The sequence below is a fragment of the Cibotium barometz genome, chromosome 16 (assembly GCF_041138505.1).
Source record: "Cibotium barometz isolate CiBa-2024 chromosome 16, ASM4113850v1, whole genome shotgun sequence".
NCBI classification, from domain to species: domain Eukaryota; kingdom Viridiplantae; phylum Streptophyta; class Polypodiopsida; order Cyatheales; family Cibotiaceae; genus Cibotium; species Cibotium barometz.
In genome coordinates, this window is record NC_141061.1 from 54,005,553 (window position 1) to 54,020,369 (window position 14,817).

A 14,817-nucleotide genomic window follows, 5' to 3' on the forward strand; every position below is an offset into this window, starting at 1 on the left:
AAAATTTTTAAAAAATAATATATATCTTATTTTTATGCATAATGCTAAAAGAGGACTTCCTACCATATTCTAGGATTGGACATCCTACGCAAAAAGAATGATTTTCATCATATTCATGAGAATTTTTTTTATAATTATGCATAATTAATTGATTATGAGAAAAGAGTAATTTTTGGTAAATTTATTTTTATGCAAAAAAAGAAATTCCCATGATATTTGAGATCCAAGTAATTAAATGGTAAAAGAGGAATTTTTAGCATAATTCAAATCATGAGTATTTATCAAAAGTGAAATTTTGAGCATTATTAATTTTATTGAGAAATATGGGTAGAATTGATTTTTGTAAATCCCATGAATCTTTTACTCAAAAGAAGAATATAAAAACTATTTCACTTGAGAAATTTGAGAAAGAATATAAAAACTATTTCACTTGAGAAATTTGAGAAAGAATATGAACATATCCATCGAGAAAAAGTACCTTTAACTAGGCCAAGCAATTGGCAGAAACTTAGAAAAGTCCCATTGGTATTAAAAGTAGAAAACAATACTAAAAGTGGATGTGATAAGATGTGATGTAGAGCCGAATGAATGTATATGAATGTGACGGAATGTAAATGGATGCGATGTGATATAGATGAGATGTGAATGTGATAAGAGGAGATGTAAACGTGATGTGATAAGATGTAAATGTGATGTGATAAGATGTGAATGTGATTTGATAAGATATGAATGTGATGTGATAAGATGTGAATGAAATGTGATAAGATGTGAGTGGATGTGGATGAGATATGATGTGATGTAAATGGATGTGGATGTGATGAGATGTGGATGAGATGTGATGTGATGTGATGTAAATGGATGTGGATGTGGATGTGATGAGATGTGAATGAAATGTAAATGGGTGTGATGTGACGTAAATGGATGAGAATGAGATGTGAAGTGATAGATGTGCATGTGAATGAATGGATGGATGTGGATAGATGTGAATGTGAATGAATGGATGGATGTGATGAGATGTGAATGGATGTGATTAGATATGGATGGATGTGGATGTGATGTGATATGGATGGAATGAATGTGATGTGATAAGGATAGATGTGGATGGAATGTATGTGATGTGATGTGGATGCACTGAATGTGATAGATGTGAATGGGTGTGATAGATGTGAATGGGTGTGATGGATGTGAATGGATGTGATGAGATGTGTGATGATATCTGAAGGAGATGTGAATGGATGTGATGAGATGTGTGATGATATCTGAAGGAGATGTGAATGGATGTGAATGTGATGTGATGATATCTGAATGGATGTGATGTGATGTGAATATGATATGATGAGATGTAAATAGATGTGAATATGATGTGATGAGATGTGAATGGTTGAGATGTGATGTGATGAGATGTGGATTTGAATGAATATATATGGATGTGATGTAAAGTGAATGGATGTAAGGTGGATGAATGTGATGTGATGTGGATCTAGGTAGATGTGAATGGATGAGATGTGATGTGAATGGATGTGATGTGGATCAGGATAGATGTGAATGGATGAGATGTGATGTGAATGGATGTGATGTGATGTGGATATGGGTAGATGTGAATGGATGAGATGTGATGAGGATGGATGTGACATGATGTGATGAGGATCTGAATAGATGTAAATGGATGTGATGTGGATGAATATGATGTGATGTGGATAGATGTGATGAGATGTAATATGATGTGATTGGATGAGAATGTTACCATATTATAGTAGTGATGTGTGTGAACACACTTAGGACCGCCGGGGCACTTTTTCCCTCACTAGGAGGTTTTTTCCCCCGTGCATTGTATATACGCCCATTATCTTCTAGGGCTTGTTATCTTTCATTTTTGGCACTCATAATACACTACTGTGTTGTGCTCAAGCTTCCTCATCTTCTTGAAGTTGTGTGTGCATTCCTGCAACCCTAATTCCAACAATTGGTATCAGAGCAGGCTTCCTCCTCCCGGGCAGCATCACCGGCACCTGCCGCTTCATCTCCTCCGATTGCGACGAGGTTTCACGAGCGTCTGCAGGTTAGTATATGCCGTGGGAGAGCCCGTAGGACTCGTTCGTTTCAGAATTTTGATCTGAAGTCATTTCGCCCTCCGTTTTTGCATTCCAAGTACTGCGCAGGCAAAATCGTACTACTGTGCAGATTTTCTGTCAAGATTAAAATCTGCAGGACAGGTGCCCATTCGTCTGTTTTGGGCTGTGCTACATAGCACAGGTCGATTTTATATAGGTTTACCTCTTACAGACAGCATTTACATCTAGTAGTACAGTCATTGGCCATGGCTGACAACAATGATGTATTCCGCATGTTGGCTGCTGAGGATAAGTTGGATGGCACCAACTATCCATTGTGGGCATATATGATGCGACATGTATTAGTAGCAAAGGGGTTATGGAACATTGTGCAGGGTATTGATGCACGTCCTATTGTGGCTGGGAATGCTGCAAACACATCAGAAACAGGTACTGTTGATGATGGTGCAGGCACAAGTGCTGTAGCAGCTGTTCGAGAACCACCACTTTCAGCAGAGCAGATTCGTTCGGATGGTAGAGATGCGCAGGCTCATGCCTTGATTGCGCTGTCTGTCAAACGTACCATTATCCCACATATTCGCTCCTGCAGGACTTCTAAGGATGCTTGGGATGTACTTGCCACATTGTATCAGGCAAGAAATGAGGCTCGTGTTGCTTACCTCCGAAAACAGTTGGAGAGTGAGCATATGAACGAAGGTGATTCTATGGATAGCTTTTTGACAAAGATCAAGGATTTCAAAGAGCATTTCTGCAGATGAAATCCTGTCAGACAGTTCACTTGTGCAGACTGTTTTGAATGGTCTACCAGATTCTTATCAGGGTTTTGCTTCCACTCTTCGCTTGATGATGAAAGGCAATCCCAATGCCTTATCATTTGAGGAGTTAGTTTCTGTTTTGCTGCAAGAAGACCAGTCAAGGCAAAACAGGAATATTATGCATGTCGCAGATCAAGCTTTCGTTGCTAGTCAGAGAAGCGGGAAAGGTAAAGCTGGCTTTTCTTCTAGTAAGCAGAAATCTGCAAATGCTGCGCAACCAAAGAAGGAAGACAAAGATGAGAAGAAGGGTGACAAACAGAAGACATTTTGCAAGTACTGTAAGGGAAATGATCATGTCATCAAAGCGTGTCCTAAGCTGGCTGCGAAAGAGGCTAAAAAGAAAGAGGCTGGTATGGCTGTTGCAGATGCCTCTCCTTCTAACAATGAATCTGCTAATGTTGTTCAAGATACAGAATGGGCATTCAATGCGCAGTGCAGTTATGACCCATCTTTGCATGACACATGTATGTCTGCAGTAGATTCAGATGTATGGTACTTTGACAGTGGTGCCACTAAGCATATCACCTCGCAGCGCAGTTTATTCACTTTCCTTGAGTCTGCTCCCACAGGGAATACTGTCACTTGTGCCAATAACTCCTCTTATCCCGTTAAAGGAGTTGGACAGATTGTGCTGAATGTTGCAAATTGCAACACCTTTACACTTTTTGATGCATTGTATGTGCCAGGGATCAAAAAGAATCTGCTGTCAGTCTCCGCATTTGCCAAAACAGGTTTGGTTGTAAAATTTGTGGATGACAGATGTACTGTTCATGATCTCTCTTGTGGTGACATCATTGTAGCATCTGGTTCACTATGTCGAGGGCTGTATAAGCTCAATATGGATGGCAAATGTGTAGAGGATTCAGCATGTGCTATTATGGATACGCAGGCTATTTCAAATGCAAAACTGTGGCATGCACGTTTTGGTCATCTGAATTTTGCAAGTTTGCTGCGCCTGCAGAAATCTGAAATGGTGTCTTCTTTGCCTAAGCTTGAGGCACCTGTCAAGCATGTTTGTGAGGGCTGCATATTGGGTAAAATGCAGCGTGCTTCCTTTCCCAAAGATGGATCAGTGAGAGCTGAACGCAGATTGCAGCTTGTTCACAGTGATGTTTGTGGTCCCATGCAAACTCCATCATTTGGAAACTACCTTTACTTCGTGACTTTCATTGATGATTTTACCAGGCATGCATGGGTATATCCTTTGAAGGCAAAGTCCGAAGTGTTTTTGTGCTTCAAACAGTTTTTGGTTATGGCTGAAAATGTGTCAGAAAGTAAGATGGGCACCCTCCGTTCAGATCGAGGGGGGGAGTATATGTCTTCAGAATTTAATGCATTTCTGGCTGAGCGTGGGATAAAACACCAATGTACAGTGCCGTATACACCACAGCAAAATGGTGTGGCTGAGAGAAAAAACAGGTCTCTCATGGAAATGGCAAGATGTATGGTTAAGAGTCAAAGTCTACCACATGGTTTTTGGCTTGAGGCTGTCATGTGTGCCACTTATGTACTAAACAGGTGTCCCACCAAAGCATTACAGGTTGTCACTCCATATGAGGCTTGGCATAGCCGCAAGCCATCTGTTGGCCATTTACGTGTTTTTGGTTGCCTGGCATATGCATTAGTGCCTGTGCAACATCGCAGAAAATTGGATGACAAAGCTGTCAAATGTATTTTTGTTGGATATAGTGCTGAGAGCAAAGGCTATCGTTTGTATCATCCACAGACAAAGCGCATTTTGGTTAGCCGTGATGTTGTATTTGTGGAAGATGCAGTTCAGCCCTTGGTTTCATGTACTAAGGAGACAGATATCAGCTCACGTGATGTCTATGATACATTGTTGCCTCTTTTCAGTGGTGCACAGTCAAGTGCAATACCTCATGAGGCAGTTTTTCAGCCTATGCAGGTTTTAAATGATGGCACAGATCAGCCTATATCTGATGCAGATGTGCATGATACACTTGAGGATGAGAGACAAGAGATTGAGGGCTCTAGGAACATGCCTAGATGGCTGGTGCAGACTTTGCGTGACAGCAAGTTGGATGCCCCTTTGTCTAGTCGCACTCGTTCTGGCTCTCATGGTGCCTCTTATGCGTCAGATTGTTATGCATTGGCTGTTTCTAGTATGTGCGATGAAAGTGAGCCTGTTTCATTTGATGAGGCACAAAGTTCAGAAAATTGGATGGCTGCTATGCAAGCAGAATACGATGCTATTATGAAGAATAGTACATGGTCTTTATGTGACTTGCCCCCTGGCAAGAAGGCCATTGGCACTAAGTGGGTATACAAATTGAAGCGTAAGCCTGATGGCACAGTGGATCGCCATAAGGCTAGGCTTGTTGCAAAAGGTTATGCTCAAGAGAAGGGCATTGATTTTGATGAGACTTTTGCTCCCACATGTCGTATGACCACTGTTCGTAGCATCTGTGCATTAGCAGCTCATAATGGTTGGAATGTACATCAGTTGGACATAAATACTGCGTTCTTACATGGAGATTTGCATGAGGAGGTGTATGTATCACAGCCTCGTGGTTTTGTTCAAAGAGGGCAGGAAAACAAAGTGTGCAGGTTAAAAAAGGCTTTATATGGTTTAAAGCAAGCTCCACGAGCTTGGTATGAAAAAATACATGCATATTTGACTGCACATGGGTTTCAGAATAGTCCAACAGAAAGCACTTTGTATGTTAAACGTGTGGATGGTGTACATCTAATCATTGCTCTCTATGTCGATGACATGCTGCTCACAGGACCAAATGAGAGTCATATTGCTGATTTTAAGGCTGATTTGAATGCCTCTTTTGAGATGTCAGATTTGGGGCATTTGCATCATTATTTGGGGATACAATTTAAGCAGTGTGATGGAGGTATTGCTTTGTGTCAGACAAAGTATATTGAAACATTGTTGCGGAGATTTGGCCTTGAAGACTGCAAGCCTATTGCTACTCCAATGGAGACAGGTTTGAAGTTGAGTCTTCATGATGCTGGAGATCACTTTGATGTCACACTCTATCAGACAGCTGTTGGTTGCCTCATTTATGTATGCATTACGAGGCCAGACATTCAGTTTGCAGTCTCACAGGTGAGCAGATTTATGCATAGCCCAGGCATTAAGCATTGGCAGGCAGTGAAGCGTATCTTTCGCTATTTGAGTGGTACTCGGCATCTTGGGTTGTTTTATCCCAAGGGGGGATCATTGCCGCCAGATTTACATGTTTTTTCAGATTCTGACTGGGCTGGTTGTTATGACACACGCGTGTCCACGAGTGGTTTTTGCTTCATGCTTGGAAGCTCATGCATATCATGGTTGAGCAAGAAGCAGCCTACTGTGGCCACTTCTAGTTGTGAAGCTGAGTACAGGGCAGCTTTCACAGCTACGGTTGAGTGTGTGTGGCTCAGACGCCTTATGGCTGATTTGGATGTTGGGCAGCCATCTGCCACCACCATCTTCACTGACAGTCAGAGCGCATTGGCAGTTGCGCGGAACCCAGTGTTCCATGCTCGTACGAAGCACATTGAGGTGCACTACCATTATGTCAGGGAGAGACTCTCTGCAGGAGAGATCAGTTTGGCTTATGTGCCAACACAGGATAACCTTACCTTTTCACAAAGGCTCTGCCTCGTGAGAAGTTCGAAGCTTTTCGCAAAGCTTTGGGCTTACTCCCTTTTGTGGATTCGTCCACATAGCTAGACACTTCCCTATACATGAGTGCTAGCTCTTGTTCACCGCATCACTCCAGGGGGGATTTGTTACCATATTATAGTAGTGATGTGTGTGAACACACTTAGGACCGCCGGGGCACTTTTTCCCTCACTAGGAGGTTTTTTCCCCCGTGCATTGTATATACGCCCATTATCTTCTAGGGCTTGTTATCTTTCATTTTTGGCACTCATAATACACTACTGTGTTGTGCTCAAGCTTCCTCATCTTCTTGAAGTTGTGTGTGCATTCCTGCAACCCTAATTCCAACAGAGAATGAATGAAGGATGATGGGAATAGATGTGACTAGATGTGGAATAAGTAAAGTGAATTGATTTAGAAAAATGTGGAATAACGAGAAATGATGTGGAACAACGTGGGAAGAGGAGAGTTCATTAGAAACTGTATTTATGACCTATTTTTAAATGACTGTTTTATGTCAAGAATGTTGGGGAAGCATTTTGACCATCTTGTGAATGAGGTCGTGGTGGAGACCTAAGTGATAAAGTTGCAATAGCTGACGGAGAGTCAATGGAGGATGTCTCCTGGGAGCAAGGTCAGAGGGGGTGGCCATTTCATCAAAGGCATAGCATTTGAATTTACTTCAATCATTTGCAAAACATAAAAATCAAAGGCATAGCATTTGAATTTAATTCAATCATTTGCAAAACATAAAAATCAAGAAAACCATAGATTTTTCATTAAAATTCGTAAACAAAGTAAGAAAATTAGCTTATATGAAGCTTGTAAGCTCTCCTTTAGCTTGAGGGATTGAGGGTTCTACTCTTGTTTGAGGCAAGAGTGGCCAGGAGGGGATTAAGGTAAAAACAATTGAATTATTAAAAATTCAATGTAGATGGCTTAGGATAGAAGTAAAGTAACAGTGCATAAGCACCATTAAGCTTTTACAAAGGGGGAGGCTTCTATTTATAGGAAAAAGTGAGCTTCTAACCAAGCAAAGTGATTCTAGAATTTTCCAGATCAGTTTGGTCAAGTTTTGACCTTTTTTGGGTCAGCTCAGCTTACTTTTTGGATCTAGTTTTGAAACAGGAGAGAGGAGAGATAAAAATATCTCATTCTATTAATTAAAAATTGGGGGTAATGATGAGAAAAAGGCACCTACTTCATGAGGGGAGATCCCCACGCTGAGGTGTCAAAATTCAGTTTGTTAATTCTTTTCTTTGGTCCTTAGTCTACTCTTCATCTTATGTGAGCATTTACTCATTTTTGGGAGGTTTTTCTTTTATTTTTCAATTTATCTCCTCCTTACATTTGGATTAATCTAATTGGTCCATGGGAACCTTAATTGGACCATAATCTAATTTTTTTTGAAAACATGGACCCTTAGGCTAAGCTCCTTTATACCTATTTTCAATTAATTCCAATTGCACATTGGAAAGTTCTTTTTGAATTTCTATTTCAGGGGAAACCATTTTAGACACTAGGAAGATTTTTATATCCAAAAATATCTTAATTTTGAACTACCTCCCTCTAGACATTTTCTCTCTCCAGGCCAAAACAGGATATTTCTTTTATTTCAGAGAAGGGAATAATTAAAGGATCAGAAGGGGAGGTTCTTACACCTGCACACCTCAAAAGCGGGAGGGAGGAATCTTACAAACATGGGCAGTTAGATAAGTAGTATAATCCCCTCTGTTTCAACAAAACTTGGCTTTTCAAGATTTTTTATATCCTTGAACCACTCACCATGACTGGTCATGTGGTTCGAAGCACCTAATTCCACATACCATACATCATTTTCTAACATAGAATTAAGCACACATCACATAACAAACAACATTTTATTGTCCTCATTACTTCGTCTAGAGGACGCATAATTATTTTACTGCACTTTGTCACTTCTCATGTCACTTTGCTTCTTATAGCAATATGCTTGCATATGCCCAGATTTGCCCGAATAAAAACATTCTCGTGTATCATTTTGCTGCCTTTTCCAATTTCCACGACCTCTTTGAGTTCCCCTATCTCTAAACTAGCCTCTTTCACCTGCGTGTTATTGTTGTGATTCATGGGACTATTGTTGTGCTGACCATAATTTTGATTACCCATTCGGCCACGGCCTTGACCTCTACCTCGTCCTCTACCTGCACTTGTGTAGAAGGCCTGTTGCTTTGAATTGCCTTTGTTTTTTGAAGATTGGTCTTCACCCAAACTCTTTTCTTCAATGATCAGCATTGGCACCAAATCTGTAAAGTTGGGAATGTTCTCTCGAGTCTAAATAAACTTCTTGAATGCCTTGTATTGTGGCCCAAGACCACATAGACATACTTCCACCTTATCATCATCATTAACAGAGACACCAATAGATGCAAGTGATTGCACAATGCCCTTGATCTTTGAGGCATAATCATTCACATACATGTTTTTCTTCTCCACAATATAAAGCTCATTCTTCAAATGAATCTTTCGTGCCTTGGTGTTAGTTTCATATAACTTCACCAAGGTGTCCAATGCCTCCTTGGGTGACTTGGCATCCTGTATATGCCCAATCATGGTGTCCTGTATGCTAACAGAAAGCCAATACATGACTTTCCTTGCTCCTTGATTCTAATCCTTATACTCTTTTACATCTATAGTAGTTGGATTAATCTCAAGTATCTCTGGTGCCTCTCCATGTTCACCTTCAATGTAGTCTTAGTAGCCTTTTCCCATGAGAAAATTTGTTAATCTAAACCTCTAAGCATGGAAGTTGTTCTAGTCAAGCTTCTTTGCAATAATTTGATTAATTCCATCATTCGACATCTTGTCTATAATGCAAACTCACCAAAAATAACACTCTTGTTTGTCCTACACAAACTGTTGTATTCTCTACACAGTGGTATTGTATTGCACCCAAACTGTCACAATCAGTGACCTCAATTTGGATACATACACCCAATCGCACATGTAAGACCTCTTTGCAATACACACAATGTTTGCACAACCAATTACCCTTCATGCAGTTCCAAAAACAGAATTCTCCAGAAAATCGAAACTTACCCATAGTGCCCATGAACACCTACGAACTAAAAAACGGAGGTCCAGACGCGCCCGAAATGCATTTTCAACCACAAAAAATGTTGTCTAAAGGAAAGTATAGTTGCCCTGTAGCTCCGCTCTGCACGAAAAAATCTTCTCAATTGAAGTTCGTTTGTCGGTGCCTCCCGAAGAGCTCCCGACAAGGGTGTAGGAGCTAACACAAAGAGAGAAGAGTACTTGAAGCTCTTACCCTCATACTGCTTCATGTTCTTCTCTTGCTTGTCGCTCAGCTTCTTAGCATGAACCAGGCTCTGATACCATGACAAGATGCAGGGAGGAAGAGATCTTGAGCTCTTGCAAGCACACACACACACTCACATAAACCCTAGAAGAGAAAACACAAGATGACAGGCTGAAAATTGTTCTCTTTCTTCTTCTCAACAAAAGGGTTCTACTAAAAAAGATAAGGGAAATACAACATAAGTACTAAAATACTATGTACATGCAGTCCATAATGTGAACACGCTAAGTGAGTGAGCTGGCAAGATAAGTATACCATAAATCAATGGTGAACTAGTAGCTAGTGTAGTCCAACTGTAGAATCACTGGCAAAGCTCTATCATGAAAGCATCCTACCAAACATGCCAGTGATGTAAGTGGTGGAGACGGTTACCTAGGCATATTATAAGTGTCAGCTCATGTTGATCTTGACATCTCAACAGGACAAAAGCTGCTTTTAGTGAAAAATCCAATGCACTACTTTTTTGACACTTATTTATCTACTTTCTTCAATGCTTACACATGGTTTGATATAGAGAATTGAGTGCTGTTGATGTGTAATGAGTCTAGCCAATTAGGTGCATGTGAATGACGGGTTATCCACAAGAATGGAATAGTTTAGGACACTTAATATAACATGTATATTGGTAAATTGTAAGCAATGGGTGGATTGCCCGACATGACCAAATGGATCCAATTAGGTGTTGCTTGAGCCTCTTTTTAAAAAAATAGTGGCCACTCAATCTATTTGCTTTAAGCATGGAAATAGCAGTGGAAAGGAGTGAATCATGACAAAGCTTGCATGGCTTCAAGGTAAAATCTCAAATTGTCGGTTAATGTTGATCATGGCAGGTGACTTCTTCACTATCTCTACCTCACTTGATTTTAGCATGGTTGGAGGAATGTTCTGAGGAGAGGCTAAGGTCTAATATAAATGAAGGTCTATTCAAGTGTATGTTTTTGAAGAGGGAGGGTCCTTTCCCATGCAACCAATATTTTTTGAACAAGTATCCCTAATTACTCTAACCATTTACCAAGAGATGTTGTAAGACTTACGACCTTTCTTTCTTTTGAAATTAAGTTGCCCATAGGGCCATTGGTAAGCTTGTGGTGGATGGACTTGAAAGAATGGGTAGAGAGATGACTCTAATCTAGCACAAGGCCTAATATCTGCTAATAACTATTGAAGAGGACTTGAACTTGATTAGAGAAGAAGCCAAGGTTCTCGCAACTTGCATAGATTTCGACAAATTATCTTGAACATTATTACAAGAGTGACGACATGAATGTAACACTACCAATGTTGCACAAGGGTTATCAAGCTATAACTATTCTAGATGGAGGAGCGAAGGCAACATCGTTATCAAACAATGCTAGGAGAGTTGAGGTAAATTGGCCCTGGAAAAACAAACCTAATTCTGAAAATGGCAAATGGAATCCATCTAACATGCGTGAATACAATAGCATATAAGTAGACAAGAGTATCTCACAAGTATCCTATAAGGGAATGACCGACGTGAATCGATTATTGTTAAAGAGAAAGCTTGAGAATTTTTTTAAAAAAAAACGTCCTATTTATACCACGTAAGGTTATACCACCTCACTCCTAAGGTTATACCACCTTAACAAATTAATTAATTGCCAAACAAAATTTGGCACCCATATTTACTTGGCGAAGAGCTTGATTTTGTTGCAGAGAGACGGTTGATGGGTGTCGAGGTGAGGCTGATTTTGTTGCAGATGGCTGATGGCTGATGGCTGATGGGTGACAAAGTGAGGCTGTGACCGGTTGGATCAAAAACAGTGTGGTTGTCAACAATCCTCCCCGTATAGGAAGATACGGTGTAGCCTCTTGGAGGAGGGGTCCTTGCCAACTAGACTAGACGTTGTCCGTGCTATGTGAGGGGTCTCTGCCAACTAGACTAGACGTTGTCCGTGCTATGTGAGGGGAAAATTACATTGGCCTTAGGATACTCGAAGAGATATCTAGGAAGGATTTGAAGAAGACATTCTATTAATCTTCATCTGTTTTCTATTAATCTCCATGCATGCACCCAAGTTTCTCTCAACACGGTCTATGATTAATAGCCATGAACTGGCTACTTATTTAGTAGAATAGTTATATATTCTTTATGGTTTACCTCAAGAAATAGTAAATGATCGTGACTCTAAGTTTCACTACAAGCTTTTGGCAAGCGATATTCACTAAACTAGGGAGACAAGGTTAAGTATGTATTCCTCTAATCATCCAAAGTCATGGTTAAATTGAGCATGTTAACCATACTTTAGAGGAACTACATTGCCTATGTTCTAAAAAGATAGTCGGAGTGGGAAAGGTATCTTCCACAACTTGAATTCACGTAATAAGCATGCGATGATGATAAGCTTTAGTCCTTTTCTTCTTATGCATGGTTTTCAACCTCGATCACCAAGTTCCATAGGATTTGATAAAATTTAGGATCAATAGGCATAAGATTTTTTGCAAGGTATGTACGAGATGCTTAACCTTGCCACGGAAAGCATAATTACGGTTCAAGATCGATCATAGTCTTACACTAACTAGAATAGATCTCCGAGGGTCTTTGACATAGGTACTTGGGTACTTGGGTCTTTGACATAGGTACTTGGGTGTACTTAAGGATACCTAAGGATTCTAGTACTGTGCATAAGAGGAAACATTACAAGTTTTCTTCTAGGTTTTAAGGTCCATTCATGATGGAAAGGAAGATACTGATGTTGTGTAGTACCACCTAGAACTTCCTGGAGAAGTAATGGTTCACCTTGTCTTTCATACTAGTAGACTGAAAAAGAATGGTTGGGAGATTCCGACATGATTGTTCCTTTCAAGGAACTAGTTCAAAAAGAGCCAACTGAATATAATTGAATATATTCCTCGAAAACCTGAAGTGGTTCTAAGTCAACATACTCTCAACATACTAAGCATTCAAGATGTTCTTGTTATGAGTACTTGATCAAGTGGAGGGGGAGATCTGAAATGGAGGCTACTTGGGAATCTTTAAAAAATCTCAAGACAACCCAATTCCTAAATTTTATTATGAGTACTTGATCAAGTGGAGGGGGAGATTTAAAATGCAAGCTACTTGGAAATCTTTCAAAAATCTCAAGACCCAATTCTCGAATGTCATTTGCTAAGGACATCAGTGGTCCTTAAGGGGGGGGAAGTATGTTACATCCAAGGCATGCACTAGCATTGAGTCGCTAACGGATAGAGGGAAGTATGTTACATCCAAGACATACACTAGTGATGGGTCAGATGCATTGAACTACTTTTTAATTTACTCATAAATCTTTGGGGAAGGAAGTGGCATTTGTACTAGACAAGCCTTTTGAATTAAAGAAATTTCTCATGCATTATCTTATCTCGATAAAAATGAGCATGCTTTGATGGTAAAAATAAAGCACTGGGCTTTGGGGGAGGAAGAGGCATTTGCACTACACAAGCCTTTTGAATTGGAAGAAAATTCTCATGCATTATCTTATCTTGGTAAAAATTGAGCACTGGGATTTTATGAGCTGAGAACGTAAAATTTTCAACTCTTTTGGAGTGACTTATAATAACACATTCTCCAAATACAAAGGCTATGGATATGTTAAATGATGCCTCTTAAGCTCAAATAGGGAATTTTAAAGTTTGATCCCCAAACAAGTTGACAAGATCATAGTTCAAACATTGAAGACCTTGTATAAGGTGTTTTGCAAAGTTTGTAGCTCACATTTGAAACATTGAAGACTTATAACTTCACTCAACACCTTTGTATCATGAAGGTGGATGCCAATTCTATCCAAAGTTATATCTCAAAAGCAATATGGGTTTATTAAGGAAAATAGATTTTTGAATGACATTATGAATTTTATGATGGGAATAGAGTTTTCTCAATCAACAAACCACAAGGATAAGCTTCATATGTCTACCTGGAAAAGGCATATGATATAGTGCAATGGTTTTTTATACACAAAGGTATGATTAAGCTTAGGTTTTCCCATAAGATAGTTAACTTGATCTTCCTCGTCACAAAGAAGGCTAGCTCCCTCCTCTTATTAAATGGAAAAGAATTTTCAATTGACCAAATTACTAAGGGAAGGTTAGTCTCCTTAGTTTTTTTCCATTACCTACCAACATTTCTTGCAGCTTTAATCCGAGTGCACACAGATGTTTTTTTATGTGGTAGTGTCGTGGGTCAAGCCTCACCTTGCTCATTATGAAAGTTGAATAGAGAAATTTTGATGTGACTTTTGATACCATGCCTAACCCATAAGCATGTAATTCATATTATCTTCCTTTCCTCAGGTGGAAAAAATCCTATTGACTTGCTTTTCTCGTGTGGGGAAAATCATGTATGTTCAAGACTACTATAGAGAAGTTTCTCTAGAAGAGGAAAGCTCGTCACAAAACTTTTCCCTAGCATAAAGTTGCTTTATCTATCAAAGGGGGAGGTCTTATAGGCTCTTAGAATTTAAGAGACACATATTAGATAGGAAAGCTAGCTTTCTACCAAACTTTGTCCTTGAATCTCAACCTTGGATGGTGATATTGAGACAAAGATCCTGAGAGAAATAGCAAAAGGCACAATTCCTACAAATGGCAACAACATGGCCTTCCTTGGGGGGACAAGGTCTATCTTATATCTTTCTCGAACATTATTCTCAAAAAGCTTATAAACTTATTTCCCATCATATTAAATGGCAAGCAAGATGTGATAAAGGAAATTCAATTGCCAAGCAAGATGTATACAAAGCAAATATGGGAGGTGAGTTGATGTTTTGGACTAGACTATTTAGTTCCAAGGTTCTATACTCTCTTGTGTGAATGATTACAACAAAAGTTTGTCTGTAGAGAGCCTCTAAGTTGTTGGAAAAAGGGTCAATAGAGTATATCTGGACTTTACCACTATGCTTCCCCAACAAGATTTTGTTATGGAGGGTCATAGGCTTTTGCTAGTAAGAGGACTATCTT